This window comes from Nylanderia fulva, unplaced genomic scaffold (genome assembly GCF_048542155.1).
Source record: "Nylanderia fulva isolate GAGA-0341 unplaced genomic scaffold, ASM4854215v1 Scaffold58, whole genome shotgun sequence".
In the NCBI taxonomy this organism is placed as follows: domain Eukaryota; kingdom Metazoa; phylum Arthropoda; class Insecta; order Hymenoptera; family Formicidae; genus Nylanderia; species Nylanderia fulva.
The window spans coordinates 602242-630055 of record NW_028190676.1 but is presented as its reverse complement, the minus strand read 5'-3'; the positions used below and the strand labels follow the sequence as shown (position 1 = coordinate 630055).

At 26.0% G+C, this 27814-nt stretch overlaps 1 protein-coding gene and 1 long non-coding RNA gene across 4 annotated transcripts in view; both read right to left on the bottom strand.

Annotated features, from left to right (window-relative positions):
* The window catches only part of LOC114939094 (TOX high mobility group box family member 4), a 132015-nt gene that overhangs the window by 65276 nt on the left and 38925 nt on the right, over positions 1 to 27814 (bottom strand). Inside the window, exon 2 of one of the 3 annotated variants that reach the window (XM_085487581.1) lies at positions 26570 to 26761. The exons of the other annotated variants lie outside the window; for them this stretch is intronic. The gene's annotated coding sequence lies outside the window, so the exon portion shown is untranslated. The remainder of the gene's footprint in view (positions 1 to 26569; positions 26762 to 27814) is intronic. 3 annotated transcript variants of the gene reach the window in all.
* LOC146720948 (uncharacterized) lies at positions 16899 to 17463 on the bottom strand. The gene is made up of 2 exons (XR_014925838.1): positions 17225 to 17463; positions 16899 to 17162 (listed from the first exon to the last, which is right to left on the bottom strand). It is a non-coding gene; the product is annotated as an uncharacterized LOC146720948 (long non-coding RNA).

Below are 27814 nucleotides of genomic sequence, written 5' to 3'. Positions count from 1 at the left end.
ATTAAACATGTTTATCTAAACTTCTTTGCTTAAAATGATGTGTACAATCATATCCTAGAATCCTGATCATTCCTCCTAAAGCACCCTATTTATATAAATTTACCCATATGTGTGTGTGTGTGTGTGTGTACTAATGTCGAGCATTTTTTATACATTTTCTATTAAATTTAGATAAAAGTTGCAGGATTTCGAAAAAGAAAAAGTTGACACAGACTTTTTCCTAAACGGCGATTTTCAAGGTTATTTAAAGGTCACTTATATTTTCAAAATAGAATTACCTTAATTTTTCTCATATAAATCGATTCCTCGCAATATTTACTATAAAAAGTTGTAAAGGTATAATTTTTACATAATCTTACATAAACTTCGAAATATTACAAATATTTTATTCTATGAAATATTTCAGTTTATGTAAAATTATGTTAACTATCTTTTAAATTATTCACTTTTAGCCATCTTACCCTTACAACCTTTTATAGTGAATATTGCAACAAATTGGTTTATATATATAATATATAACATCAGTTATTATTAATTGATGTTTACATTTATTTTTAGACTTACTAGAGCTCTAATGCTCCACATTTTTTGCAAAAACTGTTTATTCTACAGATTTCAAATATGCTTTTAAATGATGATTGAATATTTCCTTTTTTTAATTATTTTTATTATTATTTTTCAATCTCAATCAACTTTTATAACTTTATGCCAGCACGATACAAATACATGTGTCTTTATTTTTTTTATTATTTTCATTATTATTTTTCAATCTCAATCAACTTCTATAACCTTATGCCAGCAGGATACAAATACATGTATGTCTTTATTATTGTATCAACTCTTGTCTTTTCCATGTAACCATGTCTTCATAGTTTGAATTATCCCTTCATCTTCTCAATCTTTCGCAGAGATTTAATTAATTAAATACACTTCACACGAAATAAAGTTTGCTGGAAGATATACAGCAAACGATAACTGTAAAAACATGATTACGTGGAAAGAACAAGAGTTGGTACAGTAAAGGCAAGTAAGTAAGTACATGTAATGTATCGTATTGGCATAACGCTATATCCGCGGAGCAGATAATGTGGCTGTAGAGGTAGTCTGCAGTGCAGCTAATGTGGACGTAGATGTTGATTGAGATAATTGTCTAATATAAAATAGAATTTAAAAATTTAGTTTAAAAAGCTGTTGCATATATAAATAAAGTTTATTTTTTCTAAATTTGGAATATGTTTAATTAATTAATTTTTTAAGTCTATGTTTAATAAATTTTTTAAGTCTGTATTCAATAATTTTATTCATTTGATAAATACATGTATGTCTTTATTTTGATATGTTTAATATAATTAGAAATTCATTATTAATTAGATATGTAAACTATAAATTCATATATAATATTTGAAAATATATGTGAATATTTAAATTTTTATCTTCTCCTTCCTCTCCTTCAATCTCTTTAATATCAATATGTGTATGTGTGTACACGCGCGCACATTTGTACGTATTTATTTAATTATTGGATAGTTGAGAGTACTTAATTGATAAAAAATTATGACAATAATAATCCTTGTTTTTTTTTCTTATTATTTACTCAGATTTTTTTGTCTATCTTATAAGATAAACACTTTAGAGATTGAATATTTCAAGTAAACTAATTGTAAGTAAATTTCACATTAATGCATATAGATGTTTAATCATGAATGTACTGAATAAGTACACAAGACGAACAGTGAGTGAGGGAGTGAGAATGAGAGAGTGTGTGTGTGTGTGCGTGTGTGTGTGTGAGAGAGAGAGAGAGAGAGAGAGAGAGAAAGAGAGAGAGAGAGAGAGAGAGAGAGAGAGAGAGAGAGAGAGAGAGAGAGAGAGAGAGAGAGAGAGAGAGAGAGAGAGAGAGAGAGAGAGAGAGAGAGAGAGAGAGAGAGAGAGAGAGAGAGAGAGAGAGAGAGAGAGTTAGCCAACATAACCCCGCACGCTGCCGATATGGCGGAGCGCCACTATCGCCATCTGTTGTAAAACGTGCGAGATGGACAAAATTACCACTACATGCATCTTGCATGTGTTGTGTACGTGTGATATATGTGTGCGCATGTGTTGTATACGTGTGAATACGTGTAGCACGATACTACTATGTATGCGTGGTCGATGATGATAATGATGATGATAATGATGATAATGATGACGAGGACGTTTCTTAATAGAAATTTTTCATATTTCGACTTTGCATTTATATATCTCTGCTTACAAATCACGTAGAGCAGAAATAAAGACACTTTTATTATATAATTCGAACTCAATCTATCGATTAAGTCTAGTATAAACTCGATTGCTTCAGCCATTATTGAGGATTCGAAATATTATAAAGACTCAAATGTCCGACTCGCGTTAAGATACACGGTGTCTCCGCTACGCCCTTAACTGGTCGCGAGACACTACCGTGTCTCTTGATAATTTAATATTTTGAATTTTCTATTGAATTTGTATCAGATATCAGACATTAAACTAGAAAAAGTCATTACATTTTTTATCTTACGTTATCTTGTTTAACAGCTACACTAAATTTTTTATATCTGTTTTTAATGGAAATTTGAATAGGAATTTGAAACTCTATTTCATTGAAATAACTAAGGAGAAGAATAATTATAAATTTATTTATTACATTTAAATACCATATATATACATATATATATATATATATATATATATACTGGTCAAAAAAATTATCGCAACACCCAATTAATATCAAAATTTCGTGTAAATTCAAATAAGCGTATCTCCGCGAAACATTATCGTATTTGAAAAATTTTTTTTGTTTTAAAGGGTGAAGTCTCTACTTTAAGAAACTTTCGTTCGATTTTAATTTCATCTTCTCTCTCTCTCTCTCCACTTCTTTAAAAAGTAAGGTGTTTTTTTTCCAAAAATTGCAAAATTTGACGAACTCTAAGGAGTAAAATAATTTTTTTTCGTAAATCTTAATCAAATTTTCGTAAAATATGGACTTTTTCCTACAAGTTAAAAAAAAGCAAAGTTTGTACGATTTTTTGGCAGAGTTACAGCATATCAAAGTTATCTATGCATTTTTGTGCAATTATCACCAGTATTAGCGATACCCGACGCGCACCAACGATGATTGCGCAACAAATTGCTAATGACAATCTCCCTCACAGAATCAGTGATCAAACAATTAGAAGACGTTTAGGTGAACGTGGTTTAAGATCGCAAGTTCGACATTTTCCTCTTCTAATGTATGAAAAAAATGATCCATACATTTGGAGAGAAAAATGTTGAACTCGCGATCTTAAACCACGTTCACGTAAACGTCTTCTAATTGTTTGATCACTGATTCTGTGAGGGAAATCTTCATTAGCAATTTGTCGCGCAATCATCGTTGGTGCACGTCGGGTGTAGCTAATACTGATGATAATTGCACAAAAATGCATAGATAACTTTGATATGCTGTAACTCTGCCAAAAAAATCATATGACTTTTGCTCTTTTTAATTTGTAGGAAAAAATCCATATTTTACGAAAATTTGAATAAGATTTACAAAAAAAAATTTATTTTACTCCTTAGAGTTCGTCAAATTTTGCAATTTTGAAAAAAAAACATCTTACTTTTTAAAGAGGTGGAGAGAGAGAGAGAGAAGATAAAATTAAAATCGAACGAAAGTTTCTTAAAGTAGAGACTTCACCCTTTAAAACAAAACAAAATTTTCAAATACGATAATGTTTCGTGGAGATACACTTATTTGAATTTACACGAAATTTTGATATTAATTGCGTGTTGCGATAATTTTTTTTATTAGTGTATATATATATAATAGAACCATTATAATTTAATGTGTACTCTCGTGATGTTTTATTAATTTCAAATTATTTGCTGTTATGTATCATACATGTCATATGTGAATGATAATCGCGCTTAATACACTTTTTCGTTTTTTTTAAGAAAACAGAAATAAGTAAATATATTTACTATAATAAAATTTACGAATTGTATTGATTAAAAATAATGATTATTTTAAGAGATATTTTAACACCATTAATTTGTTAGTTAGCTCATATGAACTAAAGAGATTCAACTATTAGAAATTATAAGATATTTCTGGATATTTTTCTTTTTTTACAATATATAAAAAAATAACACAAAAAGAAGAATAAAAGAAAAGAAAATTGACTCTTAAAAAGAAGTTTTTAAAAAATAAATTTTCTTTTAAAATTCTTACATTATTATTAAGACAAATAAGGAAAAATGAGTTTATAGTTTGTGTCGAAATTACAGAGTACTAAACAAGAACAAGACGAAAGAAAGAATAAACAAGAGAAAAGAAAATTGCCTTTTAAGTCAAGTCTTTAAAAAGTTATACTTTAGTAATCTTACATTGTTATTTAGATCAATAAAGAAAAACGGTTGGCAATCTAAAAAGTTTTGTAGTTTGTCTCAAAAATATATAGTGTAGGATAATATAATAAAGTGTAAATATAATAAGGTATATGAGCTCTGTAAGAGAAAAATATTAGATATTAGTGACTATAATTGTAAAAAATAATTATTGACTGACAATGAGATTTTTCTATTTTGATCATTATTATTGCTATAATATTGATAATAATAATAATAATCTTATACACATAATTACATTTTTAGTAAATGTAATGGTCTTAATTAATATCTTCCTAATTTTATTATTTGCTGATAGTAATAATTAAAAAAAAATAAATAATAAATGAGGGAATAAATATTTTCATAACCATATTAAGTTTATTTAACTATATTTTTATATTTATATTACAGTATATATATATATATATATATATATTGTAAAAATAAAAAACAACTATTAAAGTATATTTCTATAATGCATAGAATAGAATTTATTCTTTTAGCATTTATAAATAACAATTTATATCATTTTTTTGAAAAAAAGACTAAAAAATAAGATGTGTCAAATTATTTATAAAATCATGATTATAATATCTGATTATATTTTTATTTGCTGTTATATTGGCATATTTATAATAATTTATATAATTTCTAATATGAAAGTATTAATTATTAAAATATTAATTTTTTGTCATAAACTGATGTAAAATTTTTATAAAATGCCGGTATTAAATAAGATTAGAAACATATCTTTTAAAAACATAGTTTGCTTTTCACATATTCCTCTAATAAAGATTTAAAAGATTAAACTGATTACTCAGAAATTGGCCGGCTAAGTGGAAAATTGTTTTACTGTCTATATTTGAGACGTAAAAATAGAAGTTTACTTAAAATAATGATTCCATATAAATTATTATATAATTTTTTGAATTATAATATTTATAATATAATTACGATATGGTACTGATATTAAACTAATGAATTATATAAAATAATTAATAATAAAATAGATCTTTATAAGTATAATCTATAATATCTCTGATCTAAAATATCTTAAACTATACTATGTTGTTTATTCTATACAGTTCATAAAATTTATTCTCCAAATCTAACAAAATATTGTTTTTATTCCTCGATAATAGATCTTATATAAGATGCTTTTAGTATAAGTGGTCACCCCTTTTATTATCTTCTTAACTAAAGCAGATAGATCATAACATAGACATTAAGTTAAATTAAAGGATTTTAACTAAAATTATTCTGAATATAATGATCACTCACAAAATCTTTTACACTTATCTTTTTTTTTAGAGAACTGAGAGATATGCATATTTTTTTTACATAATATGGATATATTATTATAATAAAAAATGTGTAGTGCTTAAAATAAATACAAGGATGTATGATCTGACAGGATTATTTTAGAAATTATAGTTTTATATAGTTAAAATTTTTTTTATTTGATTCTAACTTTTCCTATGATACGAGCAATTCTCCCAACTCTTTCATTTACAATTAATACGTCAGATTGTAAATAGAAAATTAGCTAGATGTTGGAAACGACTAATAAAAATGCTAACAAACTATGATTCTAATCCAAACTTATTTAGAGGTAGCTCGTCCAAAGTCAAATCCAAAATCAAATTAGTAAGTTTGTGTGTAACTTGTAAATCCCTCAAAATTAATTTTCATAAATAACAGACTGAAACAATCTACTTTGAAGATGCTATTTACTTTCTCATAATTATCTTTGAAGACATAATTAACTTAACTATTTTTCTTTATATAAGTACATTTATATATAGTACATTTATATATAGTATATAAGTATACTTAATAGAAGTATTCGTGTATTGAGGTTTCTTGTTTTTTAGTTTCTTAGAAGGTTGCCTAAATGTCACTTTTTAGAAAATATTATATATTTTAAATTTCATTATAAAAGGATATTTTCCTGTTTTTTATTTTTTTTTAATTTTTATTAATTTAAATTTAAATAGTGAAAACGGCATTATAAACCTTTACAATCAATATCATTCAAACAACAAATCTTCTAAATTGCACTACGACTGTTAAAATTAAATCCACGTATGTATGTATTCCATGCTAAAAAAATACTTCGGTGTGAAAAATAAAATTATTTTTATACGAGCTTTTATTTATCAAATTAAATAGTATATTAGAAATATTATAGTTTAATCTTAGGAATATTCTAGACTATGTGCTTAGAAATCTATTTAACTATCTTTGCATTCTACATCATAATAAAATAATAAGTTAGAATATATATGTACTAAGTTAGGTTAGTCTTATTTCTCCACTACACTAGTTAAGTCATATATATGTATACTAAGATTTGTCTTTTGAAATTCCAGTGATGATTTATATACCTATTGTTTGCATAATAAAGACTTCATTATGTTATCAGATGTTATTATGTTATTATCCTAACAGATGTTATTATGTTATTATCCTAAGTGCTACATGAAATGCTATGCATTCTGACAAGTTGTACAACATTATTTTTTTTATTGATTTTAGTAAGAGCCTGAGAAGAATATATATAATTTTTCAAGTGCAATTTTGCAAATACAATTTTGAAAACGATGCCATTTAGGCAACTTTTGCCTCTAGTATTTATATTTCCTCTAATAATCTGTTTCTGTAACGAGAAAGATTGATACTTTTGTGTATCTGATATTGTAACAAAAGTATTATATATGTCATATTTATTTTTAATAATAATTAATAATTTTACTAATAATTATAATAATTTTTAATAATAATTTTTAATTCTTTAAAACTAAATCTATCGGATCGATAATCATATTTTTAATGAGAAATTATTTTTCTCGTTCTATATCAAACACAACTTACCATCTTTTCTCGCAATGATTTAAATTTCTATATATAGCAATATATGTTACAGCATTTTACATAATTTGAAGAAACTTGATTGAAAATAGATGTTAGACTCACGATTTCATGACTCGGTATATGAGTCATTATTTAGTGTACAAATCGAACTACCAACTTGCATTCATATCTACACCTGTGTCATATGTTGAGATAATACGATATATGAGAATGAGAGTAGTTTGCACAATTAAATAATATTAATATTAGATATTGAAGACATTAAAGAAATGCGAATCTTTATTTTATATTTTGTTTTAAAGAAAAAAGATAAAAGAAAATTTGATTAGGAAGAAAGAAGAAAGTTTTTTACATAATAAATAAATATTATGTAAATATAGGGTTAATCGTTAAAAATTACCATTTTTGATAAATTTTAATTTTATGAATTTTATAGAAAATTATTTATTTCGCATACAAATAAAAGAATTATTTGACTTCAAAAAGAAAAAGAATTTTAATGATAATTATTGAATAAAAATAAAAATTTTTTTATGATTATTATTTCGAAGAAGACATAAAGAATTTTGTTACAAGTAAAATTTTTGAAGCCTTCAAAGTCATTTTTCTTTTTTTCCTTAGAACCAAGTTTTTATATTTAAAATATTTTTTAAACATATTTTAAGATTTATTAGATGTAGTAATTTTTAATGAATCATTCTATATCTCAATCTCTATATCTATCTCTCATTAATATAATAGAGATGTTACATTTATTTTTTTATACTACTAAATAACACAAGCGCACGCTTCACGCGCGCTAAACAAACTTTTTCTCTGCGAGGGTACATAATTTTAATTTACTGAATTTTAATTACGTACATAACTTTAATTCTTGAATTTCTATTATATACATAATTTTAATTCAATGAATTTAATTCATCGAATATTCGATCGAATATTTTAATTCGATGAATTAAATTCATTGAATTAAAATTATGTATATAATAGAAATTCAAAAATTAAAGTTATGTACGTAATTGAAATTCAGCAAATTAAAATTATGTACCCTCGCGGAGAAAAAGTTTGTTTAGCGCGCGCGAAGCGTGCGCTTGTGTTATCTAATTTTGATTAAAAAATAATGCAGATATAAATGACGCTACAGTATTATATTAATTTAATTCATCGAATTAAAATTATGTAACCTCGCGGAGAAAAAGTTTGTTTAGCGCGCGCGAAGCGTGCGCTTGTGTTATCTAGTTTTGATTAACAAATAATACAGATATAAATGACGCTACAGTATTATATTAATTTAATTCATCGAATTAAAATTATGTACATAATAAAAATTTGGGAATTCAAATTATGTACATAATAGAACATATAATTTTTACATTACGAGGCGCTCGAACGCTATACGCACCTACCCTAACCACAAATATATCGCAACGCGCCAGCATCCAATCAGCATCACAGAAAAAAAGGCTTCAACGCTTCGATATATTCGAGTAATCGACTTAACATACACTTTTTAAGGAAAGGATATATTATTTTATAAATTAAAAATTGAAAAGTCTGTGTAAATCTATAAAAAAAGTTAATTACAATATATTCCGATGTAAGTAAATATTAATATAGTCTTTGAAAAAATATATCATGGTTTTATATTTTAAAACTAATTTGACATTTTAATTAATTCTCTCATTCAAACTGTCAAATTATGCAATTTTCGCTTAATAATATTGAAAAAGTAGCAAAAATCTAAATACTTACTATTTTTTTTAAGATAGAACTAAATAGCAAAAAAGGAAGGGGGAAACTTAAAAAGACTTTTTAGTCTCGAAAAAGTCTTTGTTATATCACGTTTATATTAACAGAAAAATAAATAGCTTGTACCATATAAAATAGAAGAAAACATTGGCCACCTTTCGATAAGCACCGAGTGATTATCAACAGTGCAAACAAATTCGAGCAAAGAAATTTGTAAAATCAACATTTGCTCGAGGTCTTGAAAAACACTTTAATGGATTCTTGAGCAAACGCAAGGCAACATAGCGATATTCGACCTTGTGAGTTGATTCTACCGTTTATTATTCGTTGATTATGTATATATGATAGATGTATATAGCTGCACAGTAATATTGTCTTTTAATTCCTTTTTCTTTCTTTTCTGGAACAATATGATTTTGAAAACAATTATATATAAATTGCAAAATAGATTTATACTTTAATGAGTAAAAGTATATTATTCAAGAAAAAAATTGCCCCATGAATTGCATCTCTTGTTTTAGAATGAAGAAAGGAAAACGCAGTTAATCCGATCTTCTTCTAAAAGGTTTTCCTTTATAGATGGAGATGGAGAAAGAGGATGGGGACAAGAAGAGACAGAGAAAAGATGAACACATACAAAGCGGATACATACAAAGGAGAAAATATAAAATGAAAGTTGAGAAGAATATAGATGTAAGAGAAAATAATCTGAGAGAGAGAGAGGAAAATATAAAAAAATTTTGCGAACAAATAACGCTAAAGAAAGAAACAAGATTAAGATACGTTTTTATATACAATATAAACACATTATAAAAATTGCAATTATTGCGTCCTACTTGTCTCGAAATCTATTTATCTTTACATCTCTCTTTTTCACTTAAAAAATTTATTCACATTTATTTCATCATAGATTTTAATGAAATATTTCTATAATATAAAATAAGATTTTATCAGTAAAGTAAAACTTCAGAGGAGAGAACTTTAGTCTTAACATAAAGTAATGACTCCTAAATAACTTATTTTTAAGACTAAGAATAAATTGCAATGGCTCTCTTGTAAAAAAAACATAATTTAAATTACCTGAGCGATTAATAGGGGAGGGCCCCGATAGCCTACAAATCAATTGCCAACAGCATCATTTGCCGACATCTCATTTGACAACATCTCGTTTAACTATAAAAAGTATTGCTAACAGATCGATTCCCTATTCGTACTATTACACACAAATGAAAAATGAAGAGACGGACATACGTTTGCACACATAACAGTTTTGCGCACAAACCGTATTGCACACAAAAATTACTGCCAACAGCTCGATTGCCTACAAGCTCTATTACGCACAAACCGTATTGCACAAAAAAATTATTGCCTACAGATCGATTGCCTACAAGCTCAATTACGCACAAATAACAAAATAAGAGACGTAAGAAGTAGACTCACTCCCGATTTTTTGAAACTCAAGTATTCTTACGTATTTTGATGCGCTGATTACGAATATCTTAGTGAAAATTGGCGACTATTTGATTTTTATGATGAACATAAAAAACCATTAAAAAAATTAGTATTTTAGGATTTATCTTAGTAAATACGGAAAATTATAATAAATATTTTTGACAAAAGTTTTAGATCTTACAGAAAACGTGTGGAAAAGTGTATGCGTGTAAACAATGAATTTTGTCCCTTTGCGGAGGGCTCCACTATTAAAAAACTAGACAAATAGGTTTGCGTGGAACCTCGCTTTGCGTGAAAAGTTGCAAACCCATGTGGAATTGTATATTGCAAAGTGCTTAGATATAAAAACGCAGATACAAAATTTAAATTCCATCGTTTTTGTTGAAAACTATTACAGTAAAAATGAATAAGACATAAAATGTTTATCTCTGTAAGATCTAAAACTTTTGTCTAAAATATTTATCATGATTTTCCGTATTTACTGAGATAATCCTAAAAAACTAATTTTTTAATGGTTTTCCATGGTGTTCACCATGAAAATCAAATAGTCGCCCATTCTCACTATGATATTTGTAATCAACGCATAAAAATATGTAAGAATACTGAGTTTAAAATAATCGGGGGTGAGTATATTTTTCGGAACTTCATCGAGGTCTTCCGTCTCTTATTTTGTTATTTGTGCGCAATAGAGCTTGTAGGCAATAATTTTTATGTGCAATATGATTTGTGCGCAAAACTGTTATGTGTGCAAACGTACGTCCGTCTCTTCATTTTTCATTTGTGTGCAATAGCATTAATAGGCAATCGATCTGTTGGCAATACTTTTTATAGTTAAACGAGGTGTTGGCAAATGGGATGTCGGCAAATGATGCTGTTGGTAATTGATTTGTAGGCTAACGGGGCCCCCCATTAATAGTTATAATAATTAAAGTAATAATTAAAAGAATAATAGTGCATAAGTTTCAAGGAAAATTATTTTCCTCAGCTATTATTGTGTTATGTGTGTTGTGTTGTATAGAAGTGGAAATTTTAACGTTTAAAATCTTTTTTGTATTTAAATTGCGTTTATTTTTAAGTTACAATTACCTAAATTTTGTCTATGCTTAATAAGAAAAATTAAGTGTATCTTTTATTTTTAACAAATGTAACACTTTTTCTTGCATTAAATTTATATTATTTTTAACTTTTTATTTTTATATTATTTTTATTTTTATTCATTCATGTTTTCAACATTTTTTCTATAAAAATACATATATTTTGTCACTTTTAAAATCATAAATTTATCATAATATAGAATTATTATAAATACTAATTTAGCAATTATATATTACAAATAATTTTGATAATCAATGTTATAGAATCGATAAAATTTTGTCATACTTAATTTTCATGAAAGTCCCTAGGAGTTCTTGGAAGTCAAAACGTAAAATTTTATTTTTTCTGTAATTTGCATATGTATTTTTTCTATATCTGATAACTATATCTTACTTTATATTATAACTATCTATTTTCCATTTTATATATTTCTTATTGATCCTTACTAAAAATAAAAAAAATCTGAAAAGAAACTTATATAACTTTGGATAAATTAAATATATATTAAATTAGATTAAATTTCTTTAAAGACAATTTTATGTTTGCAACTTATTTTTCGTTTGACTCTTATTAGTCTGTTACTATATAGTATTAATATATTCATTTTATATAACAATCATATACATATTTTTGACTAAATTGAGCCAAAATTTATTAATGTAGGATCAATAACGCAAATTAATCTTTCTCTCTCATGCGCGCATGCAAGATTCCCATATCTCTTAATTAGCACTGGTTCTTAAATTGAATATTTAAAATTGCATATTTATATAAATATATTATATATATATATATATATATATATATATATATATATCATACATATATTATATCTATAAATTCATTACATTTAAATACCATCTAATCGATTTATTATCTAGAACACAGATTCTTCTTTAATGCTTTATTAATTTTTAAAATTATTTATTGACACAATATTGTAAATTTTAAAAAATCATGTTTTTAAAGTTATTTTTCCGCGTCTTTTAAAAAAAATAAAAAGCAGAAAAGATGTATTATGTGATACAACTATTTATTTAAAGCAATAATGAATACTTGTAAGAAGTATTAAATACTATTCATTTATTGCTCATACTAAGAAAAATGTTTAATTCAAGAAAATTAAAATATTAAAAATTACAAAGTTTTTGAAATTGTGTTATTACACTATTGTTCAAATTGCATTGATGTGATTTGTATATAATGTATAATAATTATAAGATGTCAGCTTTCCTTTATTTACAATAAATAGATTTGCACGAATAGAATAAAATAAGAATAAATTAATACAATTAATTAATATAATTAAGAATAAATAAATACAAAGATTAAATAAGAAAAAAAAAATTGTTTTTTAAATAAAAAATTTTTTAAACATTACATTTTTTTAGTATTTTTATACTTTATGAAATTAATAAAAGAATATAGTTTTGTCTGAATTTATGTCGGAAATGCGCACAATACTAAAGAAATAACACTAAAGAAAGGAAAAAAATAAAAGTAAGGAAAATTGCTTCTTAGATTGAAAGTTTATAGAAAATTACTTCTTTAAATATTTTATTTTTAATATTTATATAATACATTATTATAGAAATCAATAAAGAAGAACAGTCTTTTGTCAGAAATATTTTAATGTAGGAAAGGCTCAAAATAATTTTACTTTTTAAACCTAACAAAATATTTTTATTGAATATACAATATATGTATATATTAATACGAGTACTATTTTGGTAATATACATTCCTTAAAATAATTAAGGACTTAAAAAATTGTTCAAAAAACCGGTAAATTTTAAATAATTATAATTTTCCTCCGATTCAGCCAATTTTTTCGGACCGATATATTTTTCTCGTCTTCATCAATTTAGGAGGGAAAGAGGAAAGAGAAATTCAAATCTCAATTTCGAGATTGTTTCTCGACTTGGCGAATGGCTAAGCATTAGTCTCGCACAGTGTATATTCTTTCTATCCTTGTTATTAGTATTTGAGCGATCTTATTAATTTACCTTGTAATTATAATTTTGTTTCGAAAAATGAGAATTTCAATTTTAAAAAAGGGTTTTGAAGCTTGAATTTCTACTTTAGAAATTTCTTCAATTCTGATATCTTTTACATACAGAAAACGACGAACATAACGAAATGGAAAATTTTCTTCTTACTTTATAGACGTGTCGCATGCGCAACAAGATTTAAATCTAACATTGAAAAAATTAAAATGATGAACAAAAACATAAGATTGCTTAAAAATTAATCTATAAAATTAATTTGTAGAGTAATAAATAAGATTTCTGTTTTGTGTTCAAAAATATTCCATTTTAAATAATGTAATTTTGCTATTCTTGTATTTTTATATTTTGAACGTTATTTGGGCTTGTAATATATTCTTCAAATAAATTTTTTAGAATTTTAATTAATTTGTATTTTTTGTATTTTTAATTAATTTGTTTATATAAAATTAATAATTTGTTAATAAAAATCAAAATAACAAAGATAAAAATTATAAATTAACATTTTATTGCAATTGTTACCGAAATAATTAAAACCAATGATTTAAGACAAATATAAATCAAACAGATCTTTATATAAAAAGTATGTATAATTTAATACAAAAAAAATATACATCATTATCGATAAGATTTGAGATTAAAACAAAAAAAAGAGAATGCTAACAGTACGTGGTGTTCCCAAGCGGTCACCCATCTAAGTACTAACCATGCTCAACTTCAGTGATCAGACGAGAACTGGTGCTTGAACAACGTGATATGACCGTTAACAAAAATAACGTTCTCGGTTTCTGTGAAAATGTTATACATAATTTGAGAATTTTAAGACTATTGTATAGATAAAATAATGCAAAACACAGAAATTTTATTTTTTATTATCTACAAATTAATTTTTAAGCAATCTTAGAAAATTTATGTTATTTTAATGCCTTAACCCGAGCACGCCAAGTTTTTGTTCATCACTTTAATTCTTTCAATGTTAAATCTAAATCGTTTTGACTATACAAGATGATAATATCATTCTTAAGAATGCAAGGATGATTCGGTGATAAATTTTAAATCAGATCAGATAATAATCTGCAAAAATTAATACATTATACTTGACTGTGAGTAGCTTTTTAATATACATATATGTATATGTGAAAATAGTACATGTATAAGATCAAGTTTACAAGGGTATAATACTGAAGGAGAACTCCGTCCTCTATAATTTTGATAAAACTTCACAATTTTGTGTATTTTTAGGTATAAAATAAGAATTTGTAAATTAACGTTGATTGAATTCGGATATTAGACATAATTAAATCGTCCATTAACAAGTTGAATTTCGGTTAAATTGTGGAACCAGACCGAAGTCAGAAATAGATTTGGGTTAGGTTAGATTATATCTTCCGGAAGTGGAGCCATCCACGTATGTACTTAAGATGAAGCGAAGTTCATTCTACACCTAACTTCAGGATTGTGTAATGCACATATTTTAGATTGGCTAGAAGCTAACCTTGATACGTGGACGCAATGAATTTCGCTTCTCCTACTTCCAGAAGATATCTAACCTAACCTAACCCAAACCTTTCCAACACTTTCTATAACAAATACAATGTACACAAACATCACTGATCCTAATCTTACTTTATAACACTTCAAAGAAAAATAAGACATTTAAAAATACATTTCATCCTAAATATTTTTTTTCTACGCCTTTTACAAAAAAATGTTTCGTGTAAAAGTTATTTGACTTTAAAGCGGAAAACACGAGATAGCAATATCAATTTGTTTACAGATGGCGTTATTTTCGAGAAATTTACTAACCATCACTTTTTTTAAATGGAAATCAATTTTTGTTTTTTTAAACAAAAATTGTGGGTTTTGTAGAATCAAATACAACCATATGTACTATTTAAGGTTTTCTTGGTATTTCTATGAGTAATTTTGTAATTTTTGAATTAATGTTCTAATGTCACAAAGTACTTATAAAATTGATATAAAATCTCCCTCTAGAAGCACTTTCATAGATATACGAGTATATTCCCTTTTTAGTAGCTCTGAAGTTATTTCCATGCAATAATCTTATCACTTTGATCATATCTACTATCTTTCATGATAGGTAACCCATTTTGATCTCATTAAAATGATTTATAATATACTGCCCAGACAGCACACAATATTTATCCTCTTTTAACTATTAATTTTAAATAAGATCGGTTTTATGTTGCGTTAATCTCATTTTAACTGATGGAATTCTCACTTGATAAGGACCACAACCAAATGGTCGAAACGTCATGAAAGTATTGAATAAAATTGCTAGTTACGTCGAAATCAATTTTGCCAAGTTTATTATATAAACATTAATAAGAATATTTGTCAGTCAGCTCTCCTATTTTTTAAACAGATTTATTATATAAATAGAAAGATTTATTATATAAATATTTTGAAAACGTTTTATAAAAATCTTTATTTAACATATTATTAAAACAGATTAAATATTTCATATAATATTTATGGTATGTAAAGATAAATATTTATAGTAATTATTTTGTAAATATTTTTTAACTAAATTGTTAGTTCTTTCATTTACACCACTATGTAACGTGTCTTTCTCGTATTTGATTTTCGTCGTGAGAATTATATAAGGCTAGCAAAAACGGAAATTAATTAAATTAAAAATGTCATAAAATTATTTCTATTTTTGAGCTACATTTTGCAACAGAATGTCTTTTAATAAATAAATTTACGTATATATTGATGTGTACGTAAATTTATTTGTATTGCCTAAGTATTTTCAGTGTATATATTATACGTTTATATTTTATTTTAAAATGTCTAATAAATTACTTATAAATATTTTTTACACATTTTTAACTTTTTATAAACGGCTAATAGAGTTTGAAAAACACAAAAACATCTAATCGACCAAATTTTAGATTAGACTATATCAACCGATTGTTTTGATTAAAAAATCGTTGATTACGTTTTTTTAACTCATGATTTCTGAGTATTTATTAAAGAAAATATAAATTTTAAAAAATCTGTATCATAGTGATTTAATAAATATATTTATAATATTTACCATCAAATTTATCGTAAATATTTCTGATATGTATGATAAATATTCATTATCTATTGAATCTGAGACTCCAAAAATATTTATAAAATATTTATGATAAATATTTATAAAATATTAAAATAATTATTATAAATATTCTATTGTATAAATATTTTATAAATATTCTGTGCTGTCTGGGTGTATTAACACTAATAATTTGAATATTACTATCGAAAAGCATAAAATAAAAAACATAATTAAACAATCATATATAGTAGGCCAACTAAACGAGCAAATAAATAAGATGTAAAAAATTTTTTTTATTAATAGTTAAATCATTAAATTAACATTCCGTTACAGAATCGATATAAATTGTAAACGTTTCGACTGCACTACAGTCTTTATCAATACATAAAAATTAAATATTAAAATATAAAGTTAGATGTTAAAAATACAAAGTTAGTTAAATATTAAAATATAAAATTGAAACGATTCTTCGCTGTTGACCAATAGATATGCAAGGCGATTGGTCTGAGATGCCAAGTTATGCGATATTTGAGCATGCTACGGATATAATACGCGAATTAAATCAATGTCAGAAAAAATTAAAAAATCTTTCAACTTACATTATCGTTTTAACAAGTCCTTTTCCCCGATATTTCAAGTGTGTGTTGCGAAGTCTGAATACCAAATGTCAAAATAGAGAGCGTGATGTATTTATTTATTACCAATGTTTTTTCTAAATTATGATTCAGCAAATTTTTTAAGTATGTCAAAATAACTACTGTCTAACAATTCGGTGTCTGTATTTAAATTAATTCCATTTTTCTGTTCTTTAATGTGGATCATTTCAGATATTAGTCTTTTTTGGTAATTCTTTTCATGATCCATAATTTTAATATTGTCCCAGTCAAATGTATGTTGTTCGTTTAGAATGTGTTCCGTGATAACCGAATGTCTAGCAGAGTCTAATTTAATATTATTTTTATGTTCTTTAAGTCTCGTTCCTAACTGTCTTTTTGTCTGTCCGACATATGTGGCGTCACAATCGTTGCAATTCAATTTGTAAATAACGTTAGAATTCGTGGGGCAATTATTTTTGTCCTTTTGAACTCTTATGAAGTCATTTAATTTTTTAATGCAACGATATCCTACCACTACGTCAGGTCTTCTTATTGCTGAAGCAACTTTCTCAGATATTGATTCTATATATGGTATGACAAAATATTTAATGTTAGTATTAGTATTATTAGTATCTGTTATATTGTTATTATTAGGCTTGTTAAATTTCTTAGTTGAGAGATTTTTTAATCTGCGTTTTATTTCTGTGAAAATTAGATCAAGAGGATAACCGTTGGATAGCAAAATGTTAATAGCTTTCTCTATATTTTTTTTGTGAAATTGCGGATGTGATAGTAATAAAGCTCTATCTACCAAGTTATAAATTGTTCCTATTTTATGACAAGTCGGATGATTTGAAAAAAATGAAAGTAATCTACCTGAGAATGTCTTTTTGTGATACCAATCTAAATAAATTTTGTTATCTATTACTTTGATCATTATGTCTAAAAAGCTTATACAACGATTATCCTCCTTTTCCAATGTAAATTGTAGTCTATCGTTATAATTGTTGAATTCGTTCAAAACATATGTAATATTGTCAGCGGAAGTGCATAAAATAATGTCGTCTACATAACGGAAATAGAAAGTCATTTCGCAATTTAAATTACTAATTACTGATGTTTCCAAGTCCTGCATGACTATATCGGCAATGATCGGAGAAAGTGGGGAACCCATAGGAGTCCCATAAATTTGTTTGTAAGTTATGTTATTAAAAGTGAAAAATGTAGAAGTTAATATAAATTTTATCATACCTATGAATTCATTTTTGGGAATCTTTGTGTGTGACTCTATAAAATGCCATCTATTATTGATACCGTTTAATGCAAGATCTACGGAAACATTAGTAAATAATGAAACAACGTCCAATGAAGCTATTATGTCGGTATCTTGTATTGTTTTCCCTGATAGAGGTTTGGTTACTATATAGTTGGCCTACTATATATGATTGTTTAATTTTGTTTAATTTATACGAGCCTTTCATTAATTAATATTAATAAAATAAAAAATCCTACAATCAGTAGAAAGTGTTTGCGGGATACTAATATATTTCAAAATTACAATAATGTGTAACTCATGGAAAATATAAGAAAACCCTTAATTAATATATAATATATATAATTGGATTGATTTCAACGAGATGTATATACCATTTCCATTTTAACCCAAGAAGAATAAATAAGTCAAAATGATGTCAATTTGACATCATATTGATCAATTTATATCAAATTGATGTCCAATTTGATCAATATGACAATAAATTGACATTGCATTTTAATTTTTTTATCTCCTTGGAATAAAGTACCTAATGATCTAATCATATGTATTAATTAAGGGTTTGCTTAATTTTGCACGGATAAATATAAAAAAAGCAGGAAATAAGGAAGAAACAATGAAAAAGGAAAGAAGAAAGATGTGTAGGAATTTAAAGAAAAAGATGTTTTTTATGGCCGCGAGGGAAACGAGACAGAGTAACCAAAAGAAAATTTTCTGTATAGTCAAGTTTTCTAACCTTACACGTACACACACATTGCCGATTACATCAAGAAGCAAGCAACAAGTGGAGATCTGAAATACTACTACCTCTCTTCCGCAAATTTTCTCTTCTACCTTTCGAAACTTTTGTATACTGGTCTTCTTTTACGCTCTATTTCCAAGACTTTTTCCTTCTCATTTTTGGTTTCTAGCTTTCTCGTTTAATACATTTATATGTTTAATACGTTTCCGTCTCATTAAATTTTTTGTAACAGATCTGCTTGATTTCCAAATTCCAACAATTTAAAACAAGTATTATATATGAAAGATTCAACAAATGTAACATAAAAACTGTAATGAAAAAATTAACAGAACATAAATACGAGTATAAAAAGAATAAAATACTGTATTAATTTTTCGTCAAATAGTATTCATAGCAAAAATTTGAAAAAAAAAGAAATTGAATCCGTTAACATTAATCAATCTCTAAGAATTCTCTATCCTCTTTTTTCTTTTCTATTTGTAATACTTTTCAAAGAGTTAATTTATGTTAATTTATTGTTTTGGATAATTATTTTATTCAATATATAACATATATGAGGATCGTAATTAGATTATTAAATATTTATAATCATGTAATTATATATATATAATTCTGTAAAAATATAATTGATATTGACGAGGAATAATATTGTTTATAAGAAAAATGCCGCATCATGATAAAATTAATTAATAAATCGCATAATTTAAATTGTATTATTATTTAGTATTACACAATTTAAGAAACAAAAAGAGAATTACCATTTTCTATAGCTTTTTTCTAAAGTTTTGATGCATAGATAAATTATATAATTTCAACTTGCTTCATAGTTATTTTGAGATACAAATACAAGCATCTAAAGTTGACCAATTATACATGTATATATACGCAGGTACTTATTTTAATCGACTATTACTAAAAACTTCTTCATTTTTTATTATATTATATTAATGGAATACTATAATTTTTTACATAAATTGATTCTTCACAATTTTCGACATAAAAAGTTATAACAGTAAGATAGTCAAAAAATGAATAGTTTACGAGATATTTTATATCTAAATTTGACACTAAAGATACATAAACTATGAAATATTTCATAAAATATTTATCTTATCTCAATACTTTTATGTATAAAATACTGAAAGAAATCAATTGGTTAAAAAAACGTATAGTTGTTTGCAAAAAAAATATGTAGCTACTAGTTAAAAATTATATACTTTTTCTTGCAAATAACTTTCTTTATATCAATTGATTTCTTTCATTATTTTATGCATAAAAGTATTGAAATAAGATAATTGAAAAATGAATATTTTATGCAATATTTCATAGTTTATGTACTTTTGTGCACGAATGTACAGATGTACCGATATATATACAGGGTGTCCCGCAACGTGATGTCTACACTGAAACTATATGTATTCTTAGTGTCATTCTAACAATAAGTCAAAAAGTCTTAATACACATATGCCCTAAAGTCGATTGTTTTAAAGTTGTAGCGAGAAAATGCAAAAGCAATTATTTACTTACTTATTTATTTATAATTTTTAATTATTATTGACACATTTATTTATTATTAATTTTTTTACTATGACAATGCAGGTAATTGTTTTTCATAATGCCAGTCACAAAAGTTTGATTTTCGATTGCTGTTTAGCGTACGGAAAGAGGCTTATTTCTTAACGATTCAATGTATGACTTACTTTACCGCACAAGTGCGAAAAAAGCATCTTTATGACTTACTTTATCGCACAGTTTATAAAATAATTAATTATTATTTAATATTATCATTCAATAAATAATATTATCATCTTTAATAAATAATACATATCTTATTTTATGCAATTTTGTTTTTTTACTGTAACTTTAAAACAATCGACTTAAGGACATATGTGTATTAAGACTTTTTGACTAAGAATGACACCAAGAATACATAATAGTTTTAGTGTGAACATCATGTTGCGGGACACCATATAGATATATGGTGAGATGAACGGATGGATGAATATATAAAAATTCTTATGACATTATAAGTAGAGAGTAAAATTATTTTGTTGAAAAAATATTATTATGTCAGAACAAAGTTGTGTTTCCAATATATTCAAATCCATAACATTACATTATTGCATGAAATATGATGGACGAATGTACATAGATTTCTAAATTTTGTTTAACAAGATATCATATTTAAATATTGCATCTATTATTAAATAAATTGATTGTTGACAAGTCGTTATTTTGTTATTTTAAGAGATGGATACATGAAAGAGAGAAACAAAATAATTAAAAAATTATATTAAAATGATTAAAATATTAAATTCTGTAAAATAAGAAGAATAAAAGAGAGAAAAAATATTTATATTTTTTTCTATTTAAACAAATAATATTTTAGATGTAGACCATTTAAAAATTTATAATATTATTAATAAGTTGTTTATAACTGTCGTTTGGATTTTAACTGTCGGATGACTGTAACGCTATACGATTTCAAGTAACAAATACATATCATTTGATATCCAAATAACGTCAAAATGACGTGCGTTTGCTACCTGGGAGATACATGTATTATATATCGAATATTTGATACTTTGAAATTATATTATATATTATATGTTTTCAAACATGTGCGTAATAACAAGAAAAAAGTACTTTACTTTCCTTATCTATATTATCGGATCGAAACATAAAAAGCCGACATCGCTTTTAACGTAATGGCTTATATATTAAACTATAAGATGTGTCATCCACCGACATCTATCAAGTTAAACATAATAAACATAATTTATTAAGTTAAAGCGTATTCATAAAGCATAATAAATCGCACAAATAAAAATAAATTGCGCTATATATCGTAGTTAGTATTATTATTAATGGGCTTTGTTTCTCTTCCCTACTTTCAATGAAAAATATCTTACAATTTATTATATTAATATCAATCGTTGTGAGATGTAATATGTTAAAAAAAAATCTTTACGATTTATTTCGTTGCAAACCATCATTAATTTTTTTAGAAAGTGTCAAAATTCAGAATGAATTGGGTATGATGGATTTTATTAGGATTTATTGCCTGTATTTTTCTATTGTGCAATATAAAATTTAATGTTTAATATTTATTCCTATTCCTAATATTTCCTCTATTGTGCTATGATCCTCAATAATCATTTTTAAACTCAAATGACAATTGTAGAAGTTTTAAGTGAACAGATGTAACATAAGTCTTTTTTACCACTATACGACAATTTTATTTTAGATTTCATTTTTACCACTATACGACAATTAGAGAAAGAAGACTGATTAAATTTCTTATTCTCTAAGAATGTTTTTTTTTGTAATAAAGTTACCCGTTTCATAGCATTAGAATATTAAATTGTAAATTATAAAAAAGAAATAAAAATATATTTATATTTTTATTTATAATTTTTTATCGCTTAATGTTTAAGTTCTACTAATTAGGTATTTTTATGTGCTTTGACTCTAAATCAATATTACAATTATCATTATTGGTCAATAAAAAAATCCTTATTGGATGTGATAAATTGACTGCCAATACAATGAAGTTTTCATGATATTGTTACTGGATAATAGTACAGACTTATTGATCATTAATTTTTAAATCAAACACATTTAATGTTCGAGATATTTGAATTCTATGCGGAATAATTTCTCATTTAAAAAATTTATTTTGTGCAACCGGCGCGCGAAAAGTCGTCCTTTCTGCACATGATGAGATTTTAGAAAGGGCTCTTTTTCCACGCACCGGTCACACAAAATATCGTAGCCAACATGTGCGGGGGGTCATAAATCGGCCGATCGTGCGGATTGCAAAACTTCCGTACTCTCGGCCAATTTACAATCCCCCGCACTTGTTAGCTAATATACTATTAAAGCACACAATATGGGGTTTTAATAAAATCATATGCATTTCCATATTCCGCATAAATAGTACAGAGTTAATGTTTTCTATTTCAAAATCAATGAAATAGTTGAGTTGGTTTTGTCACATGGTTAGTCAGTTTATCCTTCATTTGTAGGGCTACATAAAAACACTATTTTGTTATTAATTCGACATTTACAGGCATTGTCTTATCACATATGTAGGTCAAAATAGAACATATATATATTTAATGTGACTATATAATATATGTAATATGTAATATGTACAGTGTTGTGCTTAGATGATTTTAAAATTAGCTAGATGAAGATAAGATAAAAATATGTAAATTTATCTTATTACGTGGCACTTTATCTAGATAACTTCCAGATATTATTTTTAAAACCGCTTTATGTAAACACAATTATAAAAAAAATGTAAATTATAAAAAGGAAATAATAATTTTTATTTATAATTTTTATCGCTTAATGCTTAAGTTCTACTAATTAAGTATTTTTATGTGCTTTGACTCTAAATCAAATTATCTGAATATTATTCTAAATAATTTAGTGAAGATAACACTTTTTTCATCTAAAATGCAGATAGATATAATTTTATTATCTATGTAAAGATAAGATGACGCCAAAATTTCATCTATAAATGATTATCTATATAATTTTATTTAGATAACAACAAACACTGTGAATATATAATATATGTGAAATACCCTCACATATGAGAGATATGCTAGTTAGATTTTACGCAGTATATTCTGGATAATGTTAAAAGTGTCTGACATTTTATGATCTAAAAATATACTATATAAATACATTTTAAGATCATAACATATGACACGGTTAGATTCGACCTGAAATAGGTATATATTATTTCATAAAGTTTATTATGTAACTTCTGAAAAAAATTAATGTATACTGAAATATAAAGTGATGGGGATGATGATAATTACATAAATTTGCTTCTTCTATGTTTTACAATTTTAATTTTAATTTTTTCTTAGAACCAACGACTTATTGAGATGTGTTATTTTATTTTATTTAGAAGATACATTGTACATAAACAGTGATTTTTCCGAAATATACATTAGATGAATCTCTATTAATAAATGATATACTTTTATCGCTCTATATCACATTTCACGTTTATATTATCACATTTTTAATTGAACTATGACTTATATATCTGAAATGTGAGATGAGTCAGCGAAGCAAAAAAGAATGCAAAGACTTGCTGATAAAATAATAAAATCATCAAATTCCATAATTTTAATAAAACAATTGTTTTGCTCTTGTTTTGCTTTACTAATATATTAAAATATACTAATATATTATAATGAATGCTTTAATATCTATATGCATTTTACTATATATACTATAACACAATGTGTATAATATTACACTTTATTCTTATTTCGCGTATTATCAATCATAAAAAGTCATTTTAATTTCCTGATTTCTTTTTATTCTGCCTCTATCTCTCTTTTGCTCTTTCTGTTCTGAGCGAGAATATAAAAATAATGAAGGGACAAAACTAATAACTCGCGATCTACCGAGGAATACGTTCATAGGCAAGGGCCGTAAAACAGAGAAAAAAGCGATGAGAGGCATGCAATAAAAACAAGAATGACGGGCGTAAAACAGCATAATGGAATTCGAGCTAACTCGTCTCCCTCCTTCCCTCTCTCTCTTTCTCTCTCTCTCTCTCTCTCTCTCTCTTTCTTCTCTCTTCTAACTTATATAGTAAATTGTCGTTCATATCCAGTATTATCGGACGCGTGATATCGAATATTTGTCTTTTTTTATCTTTTCTTATTTCAAAGAACTTATACGAATTGAAATCATGAAATACTGTTTTGTGTGTGTCGTTGCAAGCATATTAAATGATATTTTCTTGGCCTATATATCTTTATATTTTTTTTCTTATATGCATTTCTTTTGAATTTTTTTTACGATGTAAGCATTAATAAAAAATTACCAGGAATAAAAGAAATAGCACGGAATTGATATTTGACAATAATGTAAAATGCTCATCAAACTAAAACATGTAAGATACTTCTTACATTTTAAATTAAAATTTACATTGAAAATTTTGATAAAAAAGGAACAAAAATAAAAGAGTGATTAAGTATTTTTGTGTAATAAACCTATTAGATTTAATTAAATTTATGAAAACTTATGAATCAGATCACTTTAATTAGAAAGGAATTTAAGCTATAAGGAAATTATCATCTACTTTTGTTTTATCAGATTTCCTTCGTAGTCTTTAAAGTGAAAGCTATCGTAACTTATCGCTCGTTATAATTATTGCAATTTAAGAAATTATATTTTATATTATATGCATTATTGCTAACATAAAATCACGTGCATTAGTAACAAATAATTAGTCTATTCAAAAATATTTTTTATTAAAATAACTTGTACATGAATATATTTACGGATACACAAATTTTATGGAAAAATAACAATATTTACAAGAAATAATGGAATTATTATGTTAATTAATAATAAATTAATAAATTATTATAAATAATTAATCTACATTCATATAAATAATTCTTAATCTAGATGATAAAATTAAATCTAAACTCAAAATCCGCTAATTGTATCTTTTGTCAGATGCTTGTATTTTATCTAGCGTTAGATAGATTACTCGAACGTTGACTTTATTTTATGCGTCATAACCATTTCATTCGATCTTAAAATAGAAACATATAATAGAGAAACATTGTGCCTTCAGGAGTAAAGCAAACTTGATCGCCTATTTAATTTGATTTTTATCTCCTCCTAAATTCTTGCTCCTAATTTCTTTTACTTCATAGTTTATTCTATTCAAAAGGACAGACAGAGTTTTCGAAATAAATAATTCCATAGCATTACTATGTATGATATACATACACACGTATGAAATAAGAGTTTACTTCATGATATAGATATATCTCGGATATATATTCATAGTCGATGACTCTCGTGGTAGCGACGACGCTATGTAACAATGGTAACCGGTTTCTTGCACTGTTCACTGCCTTTTTTCGATTTGCCACTAATATGCAAGTCATCGATGGCAAAGATATGTACCTGAATAGCCTTTGATCGGGCGAAAATAAAATAAAAATGGATTATGCAAGTGAATTATTTAAACGGTTTTGATTTGACGTATAATAGTTGATCGTCAGCGATCATCATAGGTATATTCTACGAATGAGATGAAACGGAACGGGTCGAGAGAGTGTAGAGGCAGAAGTAAAACTGAAAAAGATCTTGTGCAGTGCACGAAACGCACATACACACTCACACATACACACACACGCGCGCGCGCGCGCGCACGCACACACACACACACACATACTGAGCTCTATGATATTAATGCTTATTCAGTACGAGCGAATGAATAATGGGCTGCTAGTGAAATACGAGACATAAATATTGTATCTGGAGCGTTATATATTACCTGTATCGAATATATTATCCAGCGTGCTCTCTGTTCTCTGCTTCGCTAGCTCCTATCTGATTGAGATTGTTGCCATGGAAATGGTTGGACTTGCTCATTTGTTTGCGTCGTGGCAGCCATTTTCTGGTCAGTATCACCGAGTCAATTGTGTTTGTTACGTCAGTAAGCTTCTCTCCTTGTCCTCGTTCGTCCCTTCGTTCGACACATAGATTTCTCTTTTGTGCATAAAGTACGAATCTATTTTTTTTTTGTTTTGTTTTTATGAACGACGCTTTATAATACTTCCTCCCCCTCCCCTTCCTACTTATCTGCTGAATTTATATACACTTCATATCACCGATGTAACGCGAGAGAATTCCTTATTGATTTACCTCCGAGCTACACGCGATAAAACAGGAAAAGAAGCAAGAGAAGTATTATTTTGTAAAAAGATGTTCTCGCAATATATATTTCAATTTCGGTATTCATTATAAATGAAAACGCGACTATACCTTGCAATGTTATATTGTACTCCACGATTGATCGATCACAAAACGTTCGTACAATTTGTGAGAGTATAAACTAAGTTATGAGATTATTACATATTCGACGATTTTTTTACCGTATATCTAAAGGGAGTTCAATCTGTGATTCAAAATAGAAGTTATTTGGAATTGAATAGAAGTCACATTATGAGGATAATACCGGACGAAAATGATTGAAACATATATAAGTGTTAGCATTACAATTTTAATATAAAATATGGAATAATACCACTATGTTGCAAGCACTGCGTTCCTTTGAAATTGCAATTCTAATATAATATTAGCTTTTCTTTACGAATAATAAAGTTACTTTTGATTTGTTGCCAGAATATCAATTAGTCTATAATAGACCTGACCAGCCTAAAGATCAAAGTGCATTAGAAAAAATATTAAGAATAAGATCAAATGTTAAATATTAGACCTATTGCGCAATATAAAAGTTCAAACTATATAGGAACAGGAAATATAAAATATCCAATAAAAGCAAGAAATAATATATATTGCTATCTCCTTCTATTAGTAGATATTTTCCTTATTCTTGTTACTAGTACTTTTGCTACTTGTAGAAAAATAAAGTTACTTTCGATTTGTTGCCATAACACGAATCAAATAGATCTAATCAGCCTAAGGGACCAAAGTACAATAGGATTAAATATTAAGAGACTTATTGCATTAGATTTATTGCATATAAAAGTCTAAGCAATGTAAGAACAGGGGAATA